The sequence below is a fragment of the Mauremys reevesii genome, linkage group 3, assembly GCF_016161935.1.
Source record: "Mauremys reevesii isolate NIE-2019 linkage group 3, ASM1616193v1, whole genome shotgun sequence".
In the NCBI taxonomy this organism is placed as follows: Eukaryota; Metazoa; Chordata; order Testudines; family Geoemydidae; genus Mauremys; species Mauremys reevesii.
In genome coordinates, this window is record NC_052625.1 from 36,044,435 (window position 1) to 36,068,336 (window position 23,902).

The 23,902-nt window shown below is 41.1% G+C and overlaps 1 long non-coding RNA gene across 2 annotated transcripts; it reads left to right on the top strand.

The window, feature by feature from the left end:
- Window positions 1-223: 223 nt before the first annotated feature.
- On the top strand, window positions 224-23,798 carry LOC120402020. 2 transcript variants are annotated; one of them, XR_005596913.1, is made up of 3 exons: window positions 224-281; window positions 12,322-12,502; window positions 23,584-23,798. It is a non-coding gene; the product is annotated as an uncharacterized LOC120402020 (long non-coding RNA). The 2 variants fall into 2 exon arrangements; XR_005596912.1 differs by lacking the exon at window positions 23,584-23,798 and adding an exon at window positions 17,521-17,569.
- The last annotated feature ends 104 nt before the right edge of the window (window positions 23,799-23,902 follow it).

Consider the following 23,902-nt stretch of genomic DNA (forward strand, 5'->3'; position numbering starts at 1 on the left):
AACAGGTATGTTAGCCCCAGGCTAAGCAAATCCCTAGTACCATGGGAACCAAAATGGCAGTTGCTCCAGGGTAATTAAGGCACCTGGGGCCAATTAAGAACTTTCTAGAAGGCACCTGAGAGAGCTACATTGATTGGAGCACCTGCAGCCAATCAGGGCAGGCTAATCAGGGCACCTGGTATAAAAAGGGGAGCTCACTCCAGTCAAGGAGGAGGAGCTAGGGGAGAGAAGTGTGTGTGAGAAGCTGGGAGTAAGAGGCACAAGGAGCTGAGACTGAGAGGGTATGCTGCTGGAGGATTGAGGAATTATCATACAATCAAGCATTATCAGACACCAGGAGAAAGGACCTGTGGTGAGGATAAAGAAGGTTTTTGGAGGAGGCCATGGGGAAGTAGCCCAGGGAATTGTAGCTGTCATGCAGCTGTTATAAGAGGCACTATAGACAGCTGCAATCCACAGGGCCCTGGGCTGGAACCCGGAGTAGAGGGTGGGCCTAAGTTCCCCCCCAAACCTCCCAACTCCTGATCAGACACAGGAGGAGTTGATCCAGACTGTGGGTTCCACCAGAGGTGGATCACTGAGGTAAGCAAATCCGCCAAGAAGTGCAGGACCCACCAAGGTAGAAGAGGGACTTTGTCACTATATATATATATATATAATACAGTCTTTTGTCTGGTGAAAACATTTTCCTGGAACCCAGCCCCCTCATTTACATTCATTCTTATGGGAAAATTGTATTCGCTTAACATCGTTTTGCTTAAAGTTGCATTTTTCAGGAACATAACTACAACGTTAAGTGAGGAGTTCTTGTAATTCTATTCATTTCTGAAGGCAATTCCTAACAGATTGTTTGCTTTTATAATTGCTATTGTAAATAAATGTGCAAGATGGAATGCATGCACTGCTTTCCTCTGGTAGCAAGTAACATTGTTTGTTGATGAATGTTTTGTCAAGCATGTTTCTGGTAGACTCATAGACTTTAAGGTCAGAAGGGACCATTATGATCTTCTAGTCTGACCTCCTGCACAATGTAGGCCACAGAATCTCACCCACTCACACCTGTAACAAACCTCTGACCTATGTCTGAGCTACTGAAGTCCTCAACTTCTGGTTTAAAGACTTCAGGGTGCAGAGAATCTTCCAGCAAGTGACCCATGGCCCATGCTGCAGAGGAAGGCGAAACCCCCACAGGGCCTCTGCCAATTTGCCCTGGAGGAAAATGCCTTCCCAACCCCAAATATGGCGATCAGCTAAACCCTGAGCATGTGGGCAAGACTCACCAGCCAGAAACCCAGGAAACAATTCTCTGTAGTAACTCAGATCCCACCCTATCCAGTGTCCCACCACAGGCCATTGGGCATATTTATCGCTAATAGTCAAAGATCAATTAATTGCCAAAATTAGGCTATCCCATCATAGCATCCCTTCCATAAACTTATCAAGCTTAGTCTTGAAGCCAGATATGTCTTTTGCCTCCACTGCTCTCCTTGGAAGGCTGCTTCAGAACTTTACTCCTCTGGTTAGAAATGTATATATTCATTGTTTCTCACAAAGGAAGATCATTATTGATCAGGCTGAACTGAATAAGCGGAATGGTATGGTGGAGCATGCATATTGTGAAGCCAAGAGTCAGGGGATCTCTGTCTGAGGTATGTAATGAAGGAAGGATTCAACCAGAGGTCAAGTCTGAAATTGTGGAGGCTTTGCAGGCCACAATTGGAGGAAGTTGCTTTTGAGCTTGCAAAGTAAGAAGTGCCTGCTTTGTTCTTCAGTGATTTTTTTTCAGCGTGAAGCAACGTGGAAAGCCATAAAAGCAAAAAGACCTGACCAAGAGAAAATAGTAACTCATGGTCTGATTTACCTTTCCACTTTCAGATGTCCTCATTCTCCACTGGTTAGGATTGAGATGTATGGCTGCCTGTGGAAATGTGCATACCTTCTGCTTGTCCATTTTCTACTTGCATATCTTCTGCCTGGCTCTATCTGCTTTTTTTGTTCCCTTCCACGTAGGTAAAGGAAGCAGAAAATATCATCTAGTAGAAATGTAGCTACCTAGGTTAGCTGAAAAGCTAATATAGAAAAAATGAATAAAATCTACAATTTATTTTAGAAAAACAAAGGTTTTTTAATACTGTACATTTCTTAAATACCTATTTTATAAAGTCATTACAAGCACAGCAATAGCTCCATCTGTAGATAATACATGATGTTTCCTATATAATCATCAAATCATTCCCCACTAAGCTTGCACTTACTATTGGGGGTGGGGCGGAATCTGCATTAACAATGTGCTATTTGAAAGATGTCAAAGTACCAGACCAGCAATGATCTTGCCAGGAACTGAGAATTGGAACTAAGGAATGATCCTAATAATGTGAGGAGAGAGTTTTATCTGTCCGGCTGCATCTTATTATGGAATACAAAATCTTTCTAAGACATCAGCCAGGGCATCTTAACATGCCTTAGCCAGCTTGGTTTCAATGTGCTGATGTACTTCTATGTAGCATTTGTCTACAGCAGGCTAAGTAACAAGAACCCACAAAGCCCCTCCCTCCATATCCATATAAGGAAGACAAAACCATGCCTACCACCCTATGGCTCTTCCATGCCCACAGTAGCCTATATCAGCTTCCTTGCAGCTTCCTTGTGAAAGAGTTCTAGAATTCCCTCTGTTTTAATTGACGGGCTAAGCAAGTAGCTCACTTGGCCTTCTGTATCTTCATAGATCCGATATTTTCCTCCAGGAGCATTCGCCAATGCTTATCATCAAACAGTCCGTACCGCCAATTTCAGATATCTTACCTAATGCACTGGCTTAAAGAATTTGAAATGTAAAGTATTAAAAAAAGGCTTTCATTTCAACAACACCCCTTATTCCCTTTCCTTTTAGCTGTAGACAATTTTTAGAAGCAAAAACCCCACTCTTATTTGACAGTCTCTTAGATGGTATCAAAGATGGCAATAACTATCCTTTTGGGGAAAAAAGAAATTAGTTAAGATGGCCTGGAGATGTTTCTGCTGATGTTGTTAGAGTCCAATTTTAGAAGGAAAAGTCCCCTTGTTTGAAAGTTTCTTGGGTGATATTAATATTGATATTAATTCTTGGGATGATAATAACTGTCATCGTAAGTGGTGTTTGGGATTCAGCTAGAACCTGTAGAAGTGGTGATATCATCTGATCCCCCTATCTCTGGCTTGTTCCAGTTCTGACACCTCTCAAGATCAGGATGATGAAGGCCTGGGTTTCCAGAAATGGTTGGCATGGCAGCCACGTGATGGTGAAGCTTGCTCCAGTAGCCTCTGTTTGTTCTTTCTGCCTGTATCTCTTTTTGTTCTTTCATCCTTTCCCCACAGAATCTCTCTCTTTTAAGGACCCAAAAGGGGAGTGAGGTATGGAATAACCCATCACTTCATTATTTTGTCTACCAATCAGGCCTAATATCCAACATACCAATTTTGGCTCCACATCTCCTGTTTTTAACAAGCATAATTTCAACACAGTCTTTGAATTAACTTGGCCTTTTTGTTTATATTAATTCTGTCTCCCTTTTGTACTTTTTCCCATCAATATTTGTTATTCCTAGCTATTGTAACATCATATCAACTATTACATACTTTTTGCAGTTGAACTCACAAGTCAGGGAAATTTGTAGACCCAGTTGTCACAACAGAACCCAGCTTGAGTGTCAGAGCCAAGGGTAAGTTTCTGGGGATGTAAGAACTGCCCCTCCACGCCACTTTTTACTTTGAACCTGAGCAAATTTGATATGGAAATAAATGAGACATGATGTATCTTGAAGCCCCTCTCCCCCCTCCTGCCCCTATGGCATTGTAAGAGAAACTCTGAGGGCAGAAACACACTTTGACACAACACCTTTCAGGTGCATTCTATACCCTTAGAAAAGCAATGGAACAGGAGAGAGAGAGAGAAAATGAGACAGAGAGGCACCTCCCAATTTGGCAGTGTCTCCACAGTAATTCTCAAATGCTAGCTCCAAACACACCCATGAATAATGTTTTTTAAAGTGTACAGGAAGACTGACTAGTTACATTATGTAATTGGAAGAACATGAAAGGAACCAGGACACTCATATTAAATAACCCTTTCAGGAGGGACAGTAATAACTTGCTGCATAGTGGAACATTTTAAGTACCTTATTTTAAAATTTTATAATGCAGTGATAATAGCTATCAATCAAACAAGGCAGCCCTCATGGAAATACTTAGCCTTTTATTGTGTGGGGTAAAGACTCTGGCGCTAAGCCTGTTTTTCATAGACTCAGTGTCAAAGGATAATGATTTGCTGAGTGGAAGAAAATCAATATAATATATATAGCTGATGTGAACAAGGAATAGGAATTAGGAGAGTTCTTTGCAATACTCTTGAGCCCTAAGTTATTTATAACATTACCGGTATTGCTTTAATAGAGATAATTTGATAAGTCAAGTCAAATAGGCATTGTTCATCTTTCAGCAAAAAATCCTCAGACCTGAAGAATGTACTGGGCCAAATTTGTTCTTGGTATAACCCTATTAATGTGACTGGAACTACACTAGGGATGTACGTGGGCCCCAGTATATAGTAATTACACTGGATAGCTGTACTTGAGTAAGAAGGATGGTCTAGTGGATAGGGAGCTGGACTGGGACTCAGGAGACCTGCGTTCAGTTCAATTCAATTCAGTTCTTGACTCAGGCTCGGATTTTCTGTGGCAAGTCACTTAATCTACCCTGTGCCAAAATTGCCTAAATGGAAACTGGGGCACACTGAGAGGATAAATTCTTCTAATGACTGTGACATGCTCAGATACTAGAGTGGTGGAAGCCAGATAGATACATACACAAGTGATGCTAAGGTGTCACTTTTTATGACCTCTTATGGATGGATCTGATAATCACAGACTGTTTACAGACAACTCTTTATTGAATATAATAGTAACAGTGACATTTCTGTAAAAGGAGGGTGGTAATACTTAGCAGCAGTTCCCTTCATTATAGGGTCTTAAAGTGCTTTACAAAAGTGTGTAAATATTAATATACATGTGCATATATATATATAGGTGAAAACCCATGCTGTAGAATCGATGTAATTTGTAAAGTATAAACTGGCTGAGAACTTAAAAATTGGACAAGAATGGACTGCAAATCCCAGTGGTAATTAAACTTGGTGATTTTTCTAAATAAAAAGAGCTCTCAACCATGCTTGTAGCTGTTTCCCTGGCTTCACACTGACTCAACAGGCATTCTAGGCTTCAGAGTGACACACCACTGACAGAGTGACATTCTTGGAATCTTATTATGTAGATAAAATATACTGTGTATGTACTGTATATGTACCAGATAGATTGGTACTATATGTATTTTTCAAATTGGAAGACATCATCACCCCTCTGGGCCACTGTGCTCCTTTCCCTTCCCCAGCCCACTTTTACTATCAGTGTGTGATTGGAGAAGCAGTTCCTCACAGTTATAAAGGCAATGTAGCCTGTTTTATTCATAACTCCCCATAGAATTCAGTGGGGTGCTCTGTTTAAAAATTGAGGTGCTATGGACCCTGGGGAGGAAGGAAAGATTGAACGCCACAGAGAAAGGAGTAATGTATGCTTAATGCTTGTTTCTGAGCGAAGTAGGAGAGGATTCTGCAAATGAGTTTTGGGAACGCTGATCTCCAGGCTGTGATTGTCACAGGTGAGGGGTGTTAATTAGCCACACATGCCATATAGTTAATTAGAGAGCAATCTTAGTCTGATAATTCACATGCAATAATTCATTACCCAGCACTGTTCTGTGGCTGTCACAAACAAATTGTCGATTGGAGTTAGTGCCTCCTACTTTCTGACTACACAATTATATTTTGGCTATAATGAGATCCTACACTTTTTTAAAGGAAAATAGGGCAAGAACTATTATCTAAATATGATTGTCTGTCTAATCTATCGATGTCTAGTGTATCCATCACTGTAATATTACAAGGGAGAGAATATTCATTTTCCATCAGATAGAAGAATTTTTGAGGTTCCAAATATTCATGTAACTTGTGTATTTAACATTATTAATTACTTCCCATCACTGGCTGCAGTTACTGATTCTGGCGAGGACCAGAATGTGGTAAGACACTTAAAGATAAGCTTTTTTTCCTGGGATTTTCACTTTGACTAGAAGCAGTGTACTCATGGAAAAAGCATCTTTTTTAATGAATAAAATGTTCAGATAAGCATCAGTACATTGTGGTGTTTATCCAAATAGAAGGAGATCCCTTTTCACCTTAGCCCATTGCTCATTACAAGGAATACAATATTTTTCACTGTAATGATAGTGACAAAGACAAACATGCCCCAAAGCCTTCTTGGTTTTCTTTAGCTAGCATAAGAAATATACAGATCTAGAGATACCTGTATGCATTTGCCTGCCTCGGTTTCCTCACCATACTAGTGATTTTTGGGCTTAGGGTGGAGTCCTTTAAGGACTACAGGAATCCCCCTTCCTGCACATGGATTCTCCTCCAGATCATGGAGTAAGTCTGTCTCTGTCTCTCCTCTGCAGCCAGTTTCTTTTTTTTCTTGCCTGGTCCATTAGTTAGATAGGATCCCTGTGCTACAAAAGAATACCCCTCTGTTCCTCTCTCCTGCTGAAGCTTCCTTTGTGAGTCCCACTTACTTTATCCCCTGAGGCTTTCAGGCACTGTGATTTTTTTATTACCCAGAGCTAACACCTGATCTTTGTTCTCCTGTTTAAGGGTTTTCCACTTTTCAAACCCCAGCCTCCTGCAGAGAGGATGGAGGAAACTGGCTTTATCTAGGATGCAGTTACTCTTTTGTTCTCTCAAGGGAAGATCTGTAAGTTGCAGGCGGAATAACATAGCAAGGTTTACAAAAAGGCAAATGTTGGTTCCCGCCCATTAAATGCTGATATATAGCTTTGCCACCATCCATATGGCTAAGAAAATGTTTCAGAATCAATATAAAGTTACAATAACAAATGCTTATTTTTTAACCAAACTTTTCACATACTGAGAGTTATTCTTACTAAAACAACAGGGCCCCCACAGGTATGTCTCTTGCACATGTGCAATGCTCATTGATGTTAATATGCAACTGACAGCTGGATTAAGCTCTAGTAGGGACAAATACCACTGGCTACATTTGTGTGCGGTTACACAGGTGTAAACCTATAGTAAATCTCTTGAAACCGATGAAGTTACTACCAATTTGCATCACTGTAACTGAGAGTAGAATTTAACCCTGTGCTTTGCAGTTTATGAAGATTCTGTTAAGTATGTTGACTATAATCCTATTTTGTCTATCTCATATTGTGGTGTTGGGCTGGGCAGCCTTAGACAGACACTGTAGAAGCTCTCTCTCTCTCCCTCCCCACCCTTATTTCTGTCAGATTTTGATGGGTTGTGGTTTGGCTTAGAACACAGAGGAAAATCTCCAGAGAACAAATTAAACCAGTTCCAGGGCTGGTACTACATCAGAGTTGTAAGTCAATTATACATCAGCTACTTGGCAAAGACCCATAACACCTGCCAGAAATGAAGGGAAAGGGGAAGAAAAAACAAGGGTAATGACAACCATAGCAGTGTGGTTTTGGGAAAATTCCTAACGTAAGAAGTCAGGGGGAAAATATGGAGATACGCTATATCTTTCTGGTTTTTCCTTTCTCGGAAAGTGCATGCAGCAGTTTCATTGGGTTGTATTACAATCTGTGGGGCTGGTTCAACGTAGTCCAGTCTTTATTTGTTTTGCAATTTCTTTCTGACATTACTAATAGAGATGGAAAAAGTTATCGTTATAGGCCATTGTGAATGTTCAACATACAATCTGCAAATGAATCTGTTATTTTAAAGGTGGTTTGAATTGAACACTAAAGAGTCATTTCCCACTTCCCCTATTTGCAGACATTCATTGCAAATAGATTTTATTCACACAAAGGTTTGGGGAATAGCTGTTTTCCATATGGATTTTTTTGTTTTCAGATGCAGTTCTTTATGGAATGAGAGAAGCCAAGAAATAAACTTTTGAAATTATTTTTTAAAAGACATTGAAATTTCATACTCTGCAAATTGCTAATTTTATGCAATATTGGAAAATAAATCCATATAATTTTCAGCCCAGAATGAATTACGCTGAGACACAAGCCTTGGTATCTCCCTTAGTCCCCAACCACATTACACGAGGATCTAAATGCAGTGGAAAGGCTAAAGTTCCTTTGTGCATGTATTTGGACAGATTACAGATATCTTGTGCTGGAGGGATTTTGCATCCAACCTGTTCATCACAGAACAGTACTTCATTATTGATTTCAGAAGGATTGTGAGTTAGCACAGGAGGTGGCCAGTACATTCATGCATTTCACAAATCCATTTGGCCTGAGGCCCCACAACATTTGGGGCAATGCTGCTACTTTTCCCTAATCCCCAGAGTAGTAGATGTAATCTGGTTGAGCAACCTGAACAGTTGAGGATGGAGATATTGTTTCTCGACTCCACAATGTTTTCACCTGGAGTAAAACTGATTTAGATAGGCTTTCCTCTTTGCAACAGAATTTTGTCCCAAGTTAAAAAATTCTGGACCAAAGAAGCTATATGGAAACTGCAGCTGAATGTTACCAGTGGTATTGTGAATGGGACTTTTAATGCATTCATATTTGTGGCTATTCATACCTTTGCCCTGAAAATTGACGGGCCTCAGTTTTGTTTTGTCCTTCTAATGAGACAGCAAGCAAGTGAGTAATGTCTACAGGATTTGCTAAGGGACAGGCATGATAAGCATTCAGAACTGGCTATCAGTGCCACTGGCTCTGACTTGTATTTTTCCTCATGGGTGCTCCACCCCTGCTCTGCCTCCTCACCAGAGGCCCCGCCCCTGCTCTGACCCCTCGCCCGAGGCCCCCGCACCTGCTGCCGCTCTCTCCTCTCCACTCCCCAGTTCCTGAGCACCTCCTGTCTGCTGAATAGTTGGTTGTGGCCAGCCCCAGGGCCCCACTGAACAGCTGGTTGGGGGAGAGCCTCATGTGGAACCACTGTGGTTGGTGGGTGCTGAGAACCCCCTGTTTTTTTTCCGTGGGTGCTTGAGCCCCTCAGCATCCATGGAGTTGGCGCCTATGATCAGTGCCATGAAAGGAAAATCACCTGCAAGAAGCAACAGCTTTTCAAATGTTGACATCTCCACCCATATTTTTAGACTCCAGTATTCTCATTTGTACCCTCAGCAGGTTGCTCAGTGATGAAGGTATTAACTAAGGCTTATTATTTTCTGCTTTAGATTCGGCGTGGTCTGTTTTTCTCCTACTTTACATTTTAAAAATGGAAAATATCAAGGGGATTCTTTCTTAGAGCATGTAAATATCAGCAGAAGCCTGGCTGACTAAGCTGGGAATGAAAATCTAATCTCAGAGTTCAGCTTGTGTCCAGACAGCTAAGCTGTTGCTCACTTAAAGCCTTAGAGCACACATCAAGCCTTAGAGCACACATCCAATGAGTGGATGGCAAAGATACTGCACGGAGGCAGCAGCAGCACAATATTAAAGTTTTTGTTTCATTTTTTAAAATTTGAAATATTGACGGAATTGATTTTCTTTTACTGTGTGTCCATCTGTTGAATATTTCTAGGGGAGCTTTCACAATATGACCCATAAAGGATTTTTTATGGAGAATTTATAGGGGCTTTGTGGGTCATACATCATTTATTCCAAGTATTCATCGGGCACTGGAATTAAATAAGTGTAAACAAAAAATAAAGAGTTTTAGAGCCTGACTAAAAATCCTTTCCCCTTTTAGTGGCTCTGTTTTCATTGCCACATCTCTTGTGATGTTATCATTTCTGATTCACTTGTCAGTGTTTTCCAGGGTAAACCTGAATTTCTAATGTAAAAAACAAGGAGGAAAAAACCTGCCTTTCTTCGATTCCTTCCGTATCATTGTATCATAAACTAAGAAACCAACAAAAGCCTAAAGCCCACTTTCTCCTTCTTTGCAGGACATTTTTAAGATATTAGCCCATTATCTACTATGTTTGCTGTAACATTTCTGAAAGAACTGCATTCTGGGAAAATCTTAGGTATACTCCAGTAGGCAGGCTGCAATACATCGGCTGTACCTGGATGATACTTCCAGTTTTGGAGATACTGATCTTCATTCATCTAACTTTGCTACATCTAATCATACATATGCATTTAGACACATGATTGTTTTTTAAAAAAATATTTCTGCCAATACTTCAATAAAGTGCAATAAAGTTATGGGTATAACTGGTCAAATACTGCAAAATATTTCTTGGGAACATTTGCTTGAATGCTGCTCTGTTCAGCCATTATTGTGCTCCTTGGTTACTATTTTAAGTACATTCATTTTCATACAACAATAATTGTCCTTCATATGAATGCCCTTTTGTAAACAAGGATATTTGTATATGAGCAGGAGGGATAGCTTACTTTGCTTGCAGGAGGGCAGGGGTATTTAGAATTAACTGTACCAGCAAAAGCACAGTTTTGCCAGTATAAGGAGCACTTTGCCAGTATAGTGCGGTGGTGTAGTTATACTGGATAAGCTTTCATAGTGTAGGGGTGGCCTAGCCCTCAGGGTTGTGGAGAAAAGCTGAATATGTGAACTGTGAGTGTACCCTAAAAACTCAGAAACCAGAAGGCAAATAAAGAGAACCCTTCTTTCCATGGAAAATTTAGAATTTTCACTGTTAAAAAAACCCTGAAAAGCTTGGGTTCTCCAGCCAGATTACATCTGCCATAATGTATCATGGCCTTGGAACTCCCAAAATACACTGTAATGGCTCCTTGAGAGGGAGACACTGGTGCATTGTAGGACATGTAGTCTAGCCAGGAAGCCCGGCCTACAGAAAATTAGGGGTGTGAGGCACCTGAACTATAACTCCTGTGAGGCACTGTGTTGGCATTTCTGAATCAATTTTCTGTTTTAGGGCTGGAAGACTTTGGTTATTGATTTTTTTCCCTCCAAAAGTCAAGTTTTTCCATGGAGGAAACAAAACCAAACCATTTTCTGACCAGCTCTACCCAAAATACATTCTTTTACATCTCTTGAGTTGTTTTGGGCCTCACTCATGATGTTTTAACACTTGGGCTTGGCAATACTGCATTCATTTTCGTTATTTGCTGTTCTCCTTTTTAAAACAAGAAGCAGAAATTGTATCATGTGACTTAAGGTTATCAGTCTGATATCCAGTCAAAATGAGCAGTTCATAAGCAACCCCTGGCTTGAAATCATGTTTGCCAAATAGTTATATAAAGTGAATAGATTTGTACAAATCAAAGTCTGTTCACAAACTATTTGTAAACAGAATAAAGAGACAAATTTGTGACAAATATTATTCCCAATGAATTATCTGAACAGCTCTTATTGTGAGGTTAGAATGTTTTTGGATTATTAATGGGACATGTTTTATGTAGTAGTATTGATTTAAAACAAAAAATAGCCCCACCCTTCCTGAGACATGAAAACAAAGAGGAATCAGCAATATTACTCACAAGTTTTTAAAGCTGGGCTTCCAGCTGTTTCATGCCAGCACTTTTATTTGTGTTCTTAATTTTGAGATGTAACAGCACCTCATCTGTTACTTGGATTGTAAAGGAAATTGGAAAAGTGTCTCTCTTTAAAAATTCCTCTCTAAGTTAACTATTGAGTAGCATTTCATAAGCTGGGTGGCTCTCTTAGGGTATGTGAACACTGCAGCTGGGAGTGAGCCTGCCAGCCCTGCGCTAATGGGGCTCGGGTTAACATGCTAAAAATAGCAGTGTGGACATGGTAGCTCTGGTGGAGACTTGGGCTAGCCACCCATGCACAGACCAGGGGGTCAGGAAGGCTTGAGAGCCCAAGCTGCAGCCAGAGCCACAACATCCACACTGCTATTTTTAGTGTGCTTGCTCCAAGCTGCTGTGTAGACATATCAAAGGAAGCTGTGCTCAGCCTTGCCTGTGACATAGTAGCTAGCCCCCAGCTGATCTGGTGACTTAATTACCATTAGTGACTTCAGTTGTGACAGGGTCAGGCAGGACTACATAGAGAGGGAAGAGAACTCAATGAGGAAGGAGACCCAGGAGAGAGGAGGAGAATGGTAGGTAGGAGCAGGTTAGCCTTCTGTGGGAGGTCTGGAAGTAGCGTTTGTAAGAAGCAGAGAGATCTCTGGGAGAAGATGCTGGAGTCCCCAGTCAGGAACCCTGCTAGCAAGGAAGACCATTACTCTGCTTCAGAAGTATAACAGGGCCCAGGAGACAAGGTGAAAAGCAGGAAAATTCAGCATAGCCCAGGAGAGGCAGAGTAATCATTTATCTGAATGTTTCACATTTCAGTTGGACTTTTGTTACCCTGGAAGGAGTCTGAATTTAAAAGATGACCTGTCTGGAGGGTTAGGCCAAAGAAGACATAGACAGACAGACAGAAGCAATCCATTACAGGGCCAAAGAAGTGGTCAACAGGGAGTACTGGAGACAAAGGCCCCTGCAATGCCACACTCCGATGACAGGGCAGATGGTGAGTGATACCCCTTACACAGCTCACATGTCTTTTGCCTACTTACGGGGGCGGGGGGAAAGGAGGGGAAGACTTGGCTACTCATTCTGTTGGCCATCAAAAGTTTGCAATGGTAGGAACAACTTTTCTAGTATACTTGTTAAAGGTTTGATTGTGTGTGGCCATTGCATGGGCACCTGGAGTTGGAGGGTACAAGGATGGGTCTCCTTCTGTGCCCCACACTGAGTGCCTTGGAGAGGTGCTGAAACTCCAAAGGCTCTCAGCACTTCACACAATCAAGTTCATTATATGGGACAGGAGGAGACTAAACAAAAACTATTACTAACTGATACTGTATAGAATTATGGTGTTGTCCCTTTGCGAAGTCATAGCAGATTTCGGAACCTTGTAGGTCAGTTTTCTGTTGGAGGAGAAACCAGTGATATGAAGTAAAGACATCATCTAGTACCATTTGTTTACTTACAAAATGTACACAAGTCCCATTTCTTCCAACAGGGGTGATCACAAACGGAGTCTCATGAGACTTGTTATTGTTTTGTTATTATTTGTATTGCTGTCGCACCTAGGAGCCCCAGTCACAGACCAGGGCCTCATTGTGCTGGGTGCTGTAAAAACACCAGTCAATTTCCTCTTGCAGAAACGTCAGCTAACACAACACTGGTCTTTCACCAATGGTCTTCTCTCATACCTGGCATCTCACTGCTTAAACACACTGTTACTACCACCCCAGAGCTATTTACCTGGGAAAAGCCCTAGCTAAAGCTGCTTAAAAATGAGCCTGAGCATCAATCCTCATGGCTACTCCGCTTTCAGCTTTCTCCAGGCAGTCCCTCTTCAAGGTTTTGGGTGAGCCCTCTGCACCTAGCATGAATTTCACCCTTGTAAAGAAGCTGCCCTAGATCATGTACAAGCAGGTGTTATGAATATATATCCAGGTAGCAAGCTTTCCACGGGAACTGATTGAAAATTGATTAGAAGAATTGGAAATAGATTTTTTTTAAGGAAACCTTTCCCTTTCCCCACTTACCTGGCAATCACATACAAATCTCTTACTTTCATTGACTCATCTGTCTCCTTTATAGTTAAAGCAGTATAAAGTCTCTACAACCTAAATTAGTCAGTTTATAACAAGCATCCAACAAAAAGGAAATTGGAAAGAGACTGGACCCAAGTGATCAGATCAACTAAAAGATGTACTAGATGTTGCATTATTTAAGTTTTGCAAAGTTTAAGAACTGAGATCAATCCATTATGAACTCTTTCTTCAATAAACCAAATGGCAAGGGAATAACACTGCTTGTTAGATTTTATGTAAATTAATCCTTCCTATCAAAAATTTTAGGGAGATCAAAGAAATAAAGACTTTCTACTGGCCTGTGAAAAAACAGGAAAACATGAAAGATAAGAAATGCCCCCTTAATTCAGAGACATATGCTTGGAACAAGCTTGTATCAGTTCTTCCAGAATTGATATTTTGTGATATCTTGTTTATTCTGATCAGTTTTAAACAGGCTGATACCTGCTGTGTCAATGAGGTGGAACGCTAAGTGTGACAGCAGCATTTACATTCGATTACAGATGATGAATTGTAAATCCTTGCAGTGTCTATTGGGGTAAAATAAAGAAGCCCAATTTAAATCATTAATCTGCGTCTTTTAACTGTACCAAATAGGTGATGGAGCATCCAATTCAACATTTTTTTTTACTTTATTGATTCATCTTTGCCACTTACAATCTTGTGAGAACAGAAACGTTCTTACCTAGACAAGCTGAAACTCCTAGCGGTTTACGTTTTAATTACTTAGTCTATGCCCTGTAGGTAATATTCTATCGACTACCCTGTGTTTGTACAGTGCCTGGCACAATGGGGCCTCTGTCTTGGGTGGCCCCGACGCACTGCTGTAATAAATGTGATTAATAATAATAAAATCAATGGTGCTGTAAGGTTCAGAGTCAGGGTAACATTTTGCAGTCTTTAAATGAGCAAAACTCCCACTGAGTAAACTCAATCAATCTCCATGTAACTCAGAATTCAGCTGAAGTTTGCCAGCTTCAAAGAGTCATTCTTTGACATCAGTGGGTGTTTTGCTCAATTACGTACTGCAGAATTTGCAACTTAATATTTTAACCTTTACTGCTGCTGATTTTATCCAAATTGCCATTCTTAAATAAACAGGGCCAATTCTTATTATTAATTAGGATCTCTTTCTTATATACTTATTCTGCAGTAGCACTTGTAAACCCCAATTAGGGATCAGAGCTCCAATGTGCTCAGTACTGTACAGATGAGTAAAGCTTATTGTTCCTTTACCAGAGATCTCACAGTCTAGGAATTATAGCAAGAAGCAAGAGGTAGGTGGTGGAAACAAGGCACACAGACCCACTCCTCAAAGGTATTTATGCCTCAAGCTCACATTAAAATCAATGGGGGTTAGGCATAAGAACATAAAAATGCCCATACTGGGTCAGACCAATGGTCCATCTAGCCTAGTATCCTGTCATCCAAAAGTGGCTAGTACCATATGCTTCAGAGGGAAGGAACAGAACAGGGCAATTTCAGAGGTTTAGGGACACCCAGAGCATGAGGTGTGCCTGAACATCTTGGCTAATAGCCATTGATGGACCCATCCTTCATGAACTTCTATATTTCTTTTGTGAACCCAATTATACTTTTGCCCTTCACAACATCCCGTGGCAACAAGTTCCACAGGCTGTGTGTTGTGTGAAGAAGTACTTCCTTATGTTAGTTTTAAACCTGCTGCCTATTAATTTCATTGGATGAACCCTGGTTCTTGTGTTATGTAAAATGGTAAATACCCCATTATCCACTTTCTTCAGACCATTCATTATTTTATAGCTCTCTCTCATATCCCCCTTAGTCATCTGTTTTCTAAACCGAACAATCCCAATCTTTTTAATCTCTCCTCATATGAAAGCTGTTTCATACCCCTCACCATTTTTGTTGCCCCTCTCTGTAGCTTTCCCAATTCTAACATATCTTTTTTTTTTTAGATGGGGATTGTGATGGGTTCAGTCACAAAGACCCCCTTGGGACTGTCACCTGACATGCTGGAATTACCTCTGAGCCCGTTTTCCCTGCCAGCTTGGGACTCCAGAACTCTGCCTCGTTGAGCCAGACATGCTAGCCTGCTGCAACACAGACCCAGGTCTGGTCCATGCCCCCAAAGCTGCAGACTTTAACCAAAAACTGCTCAGCAGGCTACCTGTCTCCAGCACTCAGACACCCAGTTCCCAATGGGATCCAAACCCTAAATAAATCCATTTTACTCTGTATAAAGCTTATACAGGGTAAACTCATAAATTGCCCACCCTCTATAACATTGATAGAGAGATATGCACAGCTGTTTGCTCCCTCAGGTATTAATCACTTACTCTGGGTTTAATAATAAACAAAAGTGATTTTGCTAAGAATAAAAAGTAGGACTTAAGTGGTTTCAAGTAATAACAGACAGAACAAAGTAAGTTACAAAGCAAAATAAAACAAAACATGCAAGTTTAAGCCTAATACATTAAGAAACTGTTTACAGGTAAATCTCACCCTCAGAGATGTTCCAATAAGCTTCTTTCACAGACTAGACTCCTTTCTAGTCTGGGCCTAGTCCTTTCCACTGGTACAGTCCTTGTTAGTTCCAGCTCAGGCGGTAACTAGGGGATTTCTCATGACTGGCAGCCCCCTTTGTTCTGTCACCCCCTTCTTTAGCTTTGGCCCAAGGTGGGAATCTTTTGTCTCTCTGGGTCCCCAACCGTCCTTCTAAATGGAAAAGTACCAGATTTAAGATGGAGTTCAGCATCATATGACATGGTCACATGTCCTGTGAGACCTCATTCTTCATTCTTCCAGGACTGGCCTGCATGTATCCAGGTTGGTTTGCAAGTAAACAGAGCCATTTACAGCCAATTGTCCGAATCAATGGGAGCCATCAAGCTTCCAAACCACCATTAATGGCCTAGCCTTTGCATAATTACAATAGGACTTCAGAGTTATACTTCATATTTCTAGCTTCAGAGACAAGAATGATGCATACATACAAATAGGATAAACACACTCAGTAGATTATAAGCTTCGTAATGATACCTTACAAGAGACGTTTTGCATAAAGCATATTTCAGTTACATTATATTTACACTCATAAGCATATTTCCATAAAACATATGGAGTGCATTGTCACAGGGATATCGGAACGGCATAGGTACCATGGATTTATATGCTGGCATTATGATATTTGCTGTCTTATTATCTATCTCTTTCCTAATAGTTCCCAACATTCTGTTAGTTTTTTTGACTGTCACTGCACACTGAATAGTCAGCTTTGGACTTAACAATTTTGAGTAATTTTGTATCATCTGCAAACTTTGTCACCTCACTGTTTACCCCTTTTTTCTATTTCATTGATGAATATATTGACCAGCACTCATTCCAGTACAGATCCCTAAGGTACCCCGCTATTTACCTCTCTCCACTGTGAAAGCTGATTATCCATACCCTTTGTTTACTATCTTTTAACCAGTTATTGATCCATGAGAGAATCTTCCCTCTTATCCCATGATTGCTTACTCTTCTTAAGAGCCTTTGATGTGGGATCTTGTTAAAGGCTTCTAAAAGTCCAAGTACACTATATCAACTTGATCACCCTTGTCCACATGTTTGTTGATACCCTCAAAGAATTCTAATAGTTTGGTGATGCATGATTTCCCTTTACAATCCATGCTGATATTTCTCCAAAATATTGTGTTTATCTGCGTATCTGATAGTTTCAACCAATGAGCCTGGTAATGAAGTTAGTCTTACCAGCCAGGATTGCCTCTTAAGCCTTTTTGAAAAATTGGCATCACATTATCTGTCCTCCAGTCATCTGGTACAGAGGCTGATTTAAGTGAGAGGTTAAAGACCAGTTAGTAGTTGTGCAATTTCATATTTGAATTCCTTCAGAACTTTGAGTGAATAGCATCTGTTATTGGTGACTTATTACTGTTTAATTTTTCTATTTGTTCCAAAGCCTCCTCTACTGACCCCTCAATCTGAGAAACTTCCTTAGATTTGTCACCTAAAAATAATGGCTCTGGAAATCTCCCTCATATTCTCTGAAGTGAAGAGTGATACGAAGAATTCATTTAGAGTCTCTGCAACAGCCTTGTCTTCCTTGAATGCTGCTTTAGCATCTCAGTTGTCTGGTGGCCCTACGGATTTTTTGGCAGTCTTACTGCTGCTGATGTATTTACAAAAAAAATTTGCTGTCGGTTTTTGTGTCTTTTGCTACTTTCTCTTCAAATTCTTTTTTGGCCTGCCTAATTATACTGTCACTCTTGACTTGCTAGAGTTTATGCTCCTTTCTATTTTCCTCAAAAGGATGACTTCCAATTTTTAAAGGATGTCTTTTTTGCCTCTAACTGCCTTGTTTACTCTATTATTTAGGCATGGTGGCATTTTTTTGGTCCTCTTACTTTTTTAATAGGGATATACATTTAGTTTGTGCTTCTGTTATGTTTTTTTTAAATATTTAACAAGCAGCTTGCAGGTATTTCACTACTGTGACTGTCCCATTTCATTTCCATTTAACTAGTGTCCTCATTTTTATGTCATTTTCCTTTTTGGAAGTTAAATGCTACTGTGGTGGGTTTCCTTGTTATTTCTCCCCTTCACCCCTAAAAAAAGGATGTTACATTTAATTACTTTATGGTCATTATTATTGAGCAGGTCAGCTATATATATCAGACCCTATGCTCCGCTTAGGACTACATCAGAAATTCCTTCTCCCCTTGTGGGTTCCAGGACTAGCTTCACCAAGAAGCTGAGAGGTATAATATCAATGAAGGTTCTGAGGGAGCATTCATAGTGCTCTGGAAAGATTCTGTAGAGCCAAAATTTAGATCTGAAAATGATTCAGCCAGGAGCTCACAGAGACACTGTATGCTGTGCCTCGTGTATTCTCACCCTCAAGCTCTTTAAAGCCAGATGGAATCAAGAAGGGTATGTACCTTGAAGGAAGATATTTCTTTCTTTCCTATCTGAATATAATATTTTTTTGTAAGAAGCGTATGGAAAAAGGAGGAAAATTTAGAAATATAACAATTTTGGAAAGAGATTCTGAATGATAAATCATGGAACATACTATGGTGCCTCAAAACAAAAACTCCACCCCCTGCCATTGTGCTGTACTGACCAATTAGCATTTGAATGACAAATCATAACACACATTTTGTGACATGTAAAGATTTCCGTCTCTGCCAGGATACTAGTCCATTAGTCTTTGTGTGCATGACAAAGCACCAAACACTTTCTGGGACATGTGAAAAACAAAACCAAGGTCCCTTCCAATGAAATGCAAAGACAGAAACATATTTTGAAGTAAGATAATGTTCTTGAGATCCTGCCAGCCTGAGTCTAATCGAGCAAAACGAAGCATGATGAATCACGAAACACATTCTGTGACACGAACAAATTCCAGATTTATCTACTGTAATAGTTTGCTCATATTGACAAGCCACACTAGTGAATTGGTACAAAATGTTTTTCTATGAGCAATCTACTTGTTTGAGTGTTCAAAGGACTTGAGTGGGCTAATGCTATCCCCAGCAGCAGCTACATTAATGGTTCTAATTGTACATGCATGGGATAAATATATTTCATGTCCATCTGGCAAGTGATTTCTGGGCCCAGTGGCAAATCATCTGAGAATGTGGTTTCAGAGTCACCCTGGAATTTAACCTATTTTCTATAGAACTCAAGTTGTAAGATTCTATCTCTTAAACATGCAGTGGAGATCAACTTCCCTACATAAGTCAATTTACTGATTAATCAATGTATCTTTGAATCATGGGCGGCGCCCCTTCTGCCCAAGGCCCTGCCCTGACCGACCCCCTCCCCTGTTCCCCAGAGCCCCAAGCCAGGTCACATGCCAGCCCCAGTGCTGGGCCACTGGCTGCTCCCAGCACCGGGTTGCCAGCCAGCCCCAGTGCCTGGTCACCTGCCAGCCTCAGCGCCATCCCCAGTGCTGGGTTGCCCGCCACCGCCAGTACTGGCCCCAGGGCAGGATTGCCCATTGTCGCTAGCTGCCTGCTGACCTCTGGCCGGAGCTGAGCTCCCGCTGATTTGGCGGAGCCTGGGCGGGCCCAGGTCTTGGCTTAGGGGAGGCTTAGCCTCCCCACGCCTATTATACCTGCTGCCTATGCTTTGAACTAATTCTCCTGAAAGTTCAAGTTTTCTGAATTTCTACACTGGCCTTCATTCTGAAATTGTAAATCCCCATGCATGCAAATTTCCTGATGGGAGTGTTTGCCTTCATTAAAGATTGCAGAATGATGCCCATTCGTACAAAACTGTTTTACAAAAAGGCTGGGCGTGATCACTCCACTTTCATGATGATTGGACATTTAACAACCAAGAAAAAAAAGAAGAAGAAGAAGAAGAAGAAAGGATACTACATTCTGTTCACACCTCTCATTTTCAATCTCTTTGCCTGACTCCAAAACAGCATTCTGACTGTATCACCCTGAAATAAAATGAAATGGAAAGGAGGGGATAAGGAAAAGAAGAGATTCCCATGGAAGATGCTAAATTTTGATATCAGTGTTTAATCCAAAATGGTGGTGAGAGAGAAGGCAGAGGAAAAAATAGATGCAACCTGGAAGCATTCTAGTAACAAGGAAGTATATCACCTTTTCTTGTTGCTTTTTCTTTAGCTTGCTTACTTTCACCATTTTAAAGACAGGCTGTTACCGTCTACATCCAACCCTACCAGAACATACCATTGGTCCAGCCATTCAGCATCAGTTCAGCATAAAGCCATAAATTCACTGGTCAATCTTTTAACCATTGTTCCTTAGCAGTGAGACTTAGGTAAAAGCATCTGGTTTGCACTCTGGAAACAGCTGCATTTTCAAAGTTCCATCACAGTTCGTAGACAAATGATCAAGCCTTTACTGTAGTTTGGGGTTGTACTTCCCCTTGACATCCCCTCATTCCTCCCTCTCCCACTTCTAATCAACACCTTAAAAGTTTTTGTTTCTGTTGTCCCTGTGTCCATCTGCTTGAATCTGATACTCTTTTAATGCACTTGTAACTATCACATGCTCTTCTAATTAGTGATACGGGCTTCTGAGCTCAAGTATCATGAACTGGATGTGCAAAAGGAATGTTCTACATGTGCTATTGTTAGGGACTCGAACCCCGACAGCAAAGTTCATTGTCTGACCGCAGAGAGACAGGCAACACCAGCAAGGTTCGATCAAAAGCTCTTTATTGACAAGTGCACGCGTCAATAGAGAGCAGCTCGTCTTCAGAGAGAACCAGCCCCCCTTTTACAGCTTAGTATTAGCCTATATAGACAGTTTTATTACATTATAGATCATTCACTTGAGCAACCCACCCCCCTTTGTCTAACAACTAGAAATTAGACACCTTTTAATATATACGCATGCATAGTCTTTACAATATTAAATTGTTAATATTTTAACAAGCGCCAAAAGTTAGGAATGTAAGGGAGTTAAACACACCGAAAACTAAACCGGGAGTTAGAGTTAGAACTGTGGGATGTTAGTGTTTCTTATTAGTTTTTTAAACACTGTTTTTAACACAACACAGCTGGTACCAACCGCTCACTTATCTTACTCTTTCCCAGGGCTTTGTGAGACAATGCTGCTTTTCAGTATTTTTCCACTCTGGGATTACCCAGAAACCTCTGTTAGCCTGACTTTAGTCAGGTTGGCATAACTGGTTTTGTGCTACATCTTTATTCAGGCCTAACACTATCAAGATAACAATAGAGAGGAATGGACTCCCAGTAGTTAAAAACGTCTGGGAAGTTGGTGGTAGAGTAAAATCAAGGCCTCTCCCAAGGTCACATTGTGGGGACACAGCACACCAGCAGCCCCTGTGAATGAGTTAGAATAGTTGTCACAACCACTCTGGGATAAGTGAACGGATATATGGGTCACTGGGTCTACATAATAACCGAACCCATGTACACTACCTTGGCCCACTGTCTGCTGCCCAGGCAGCTAGTGCCTAAAATAAGAGGTGGGATTGCAGACACAGTCCTCTCCTCCCAACCTTGCAGATTAATTATATTTTCAAAGTAAAAGACTGGGACACTTTATAGAAAAGGGCAGTGTGAGAGAAAACAATAATTATCCCTCTGTAACCTCTTTACCGTTCCCTCCTAGCCCGGGCCTCTCTCTCTCTCCAGCCTAGCTCTACCCTAACATCTTCCTCTGTTCACTCTACCCATCCCCAGCACACACACCCTTTCCTTCAGCCTCAGAGTTCTCTTCTCCTCCTGAACCTCTCCAAAGCTCAGAATCAGCCCCTCGGCTCTGAACTCTCTCCCTCACAGAATCTCCAACCTCAGAAAGACCATCCCCAGGCTCACAACTCTCCCCCCTATTACCCATCACCTCTTGGAGAAGCCCCCTTTCTTCCTCCACTTGTTGCTGGGTCTGGAGAAACAAGAGCAAAAGCTGAAGGGAATGTGAGTGTGTGATCTGAAATGGCTCAGAGAAGCCTGTGTCCCCAGCTCTATGCCTTCCCTCTGCTGCCTACAGGCCATGTGCTGCAAGGCTCCAGAGCATGTGCTGACAACTCAATATCTGCCTTTGTGGGACTAGCTACACCAAAGCCTGTATTCCCTGCTATGCACCTCCTCCCTCTGCTGCTTGTAGCACTATGTGCTGCAGGGCCAGATGTCCCCTGGTTCCATGACAGGTGTCCTGTATGCTAGGGGCTGGAACAGTCCCAGCCTCCCCAGGAGCAGCAGGTGGCATCACTACCTGCAGTGCATCAGCCACACTACACAGTTGTGATCAGGGCCACCCGGGGGGGGGGGGCAATTTGCCCCAGGCCCCATGCCCCGCAGGGGCCCCCGTGAGAATATAGTATTCTGTAATATGGCAAGTTTTTTTTATGGAAGGGGCCCCGAAATTGCTTTTGCCCCAGGCCCCCTGAATCCTATGGGTGGCCCTGGTTGTGATCCTGTTGGTGGGACTTAATCCCATCAGCTCTGATGACCAGTTGCACAAGACCTGCACCAATTTACGCAAAAGCCACATGGAAACTCCTACAGTGGGCAGGAAGAGCAGAGATACCAGTAGATCTTGCAGGGTGAGTTTATCCTATAATAACAGTGGGATGAAATATGCAGTATAATAGGCTTTGGGTTCAAGGTAATGTTTCCCTAATATGACATGTTCTTGTTAACTATGGATAACAAAGTAATCCATTATTTATTAGACTGAACTTTAAAAATGTGCCCCTCCAAGATGAACTGCAAGCAGCAATGTCTGTGTAGTTCAGTAGCATTTAGCTAAAGGATAAGTGCTTTCCTTCTCAGCAGAGGTATGATTTGCATTTTGATTAAACTAGCCAAATATTTTGTTGAACCAAAGTGTCTCTTAATAAACATAATTACTCTTCTGGTCTAGGTGACCTTTTTCCCGAAAAATCTCCCGAGTACATTTTCAATTAGTGAAAGGTTGGTTGATGTATTTGGAGAAGTTAATAAACTAGAGAGAACTGAATTAATCATACTCAACATCAAAGTAAATTATTAAGAACAGAAAATTTAGTCCAAGAATATGCCTATGTATTATAGGTTTAAATAGATATTGGTTCAAGCAGGAAATGGGCCCGTTCTTTCATTGTTGGGTTTTTTTACATAGATTGAAGGAAGTAAATACAATTGCTAAAAAAAACCTATGGGTATATGATCCAATGGATATAGAATATGGGTAGGACGGGGGGTGGGCACCCATGGGTGTACATTTAGTTAAGTGATTGCTACATATTTCTGCTAGCAACTAGAAACTTGATTGGTTTTTAAATGTGGACTTAAGTTGCTAGAGGGCCAAAAAACCTGTTATTTTCAGATAGATTTAGTGATATTCAAACCTTATGGCTGAAGAATCAATTCTGAGCCTCTTTAAGCCCAGAGTCACCTTGTCCAATTACTGCATTGTAGGTGTGTTTCTTGTGTTTTCAGACTATGTAGCTATTGACTAAAGCATTTTCACTGTTTCAGCCTTTAACAGAAAGGAAAAACAGATCTGTTCTTCCTTTTCGTTTGTAGACTTTGCAATCACAAACCTCTAATTATTAAGACAGCTGGGATATGTGCAGGAGCTGAACGAATGGAGCTGAAGCCAGCAATAACATTTTTCTGCTCTCAGAGAGAGTGTGATTCTTCTCAAGGAAGAAGCTGTCTGCAACCACTGGATTCCACAGTCCTCAAAGTTTAATGAGTCCCTACTGTACTGCGAAACAATTCCAGACATATATATGTGACATGGGAAGAACCAGGTGCCAAAAATGTCTCTTTTTTTCTGGCCACACAAAAATAAAAGATACAAACCCAATGAGTTCACTATCCTAAATATTAGAGATATTTG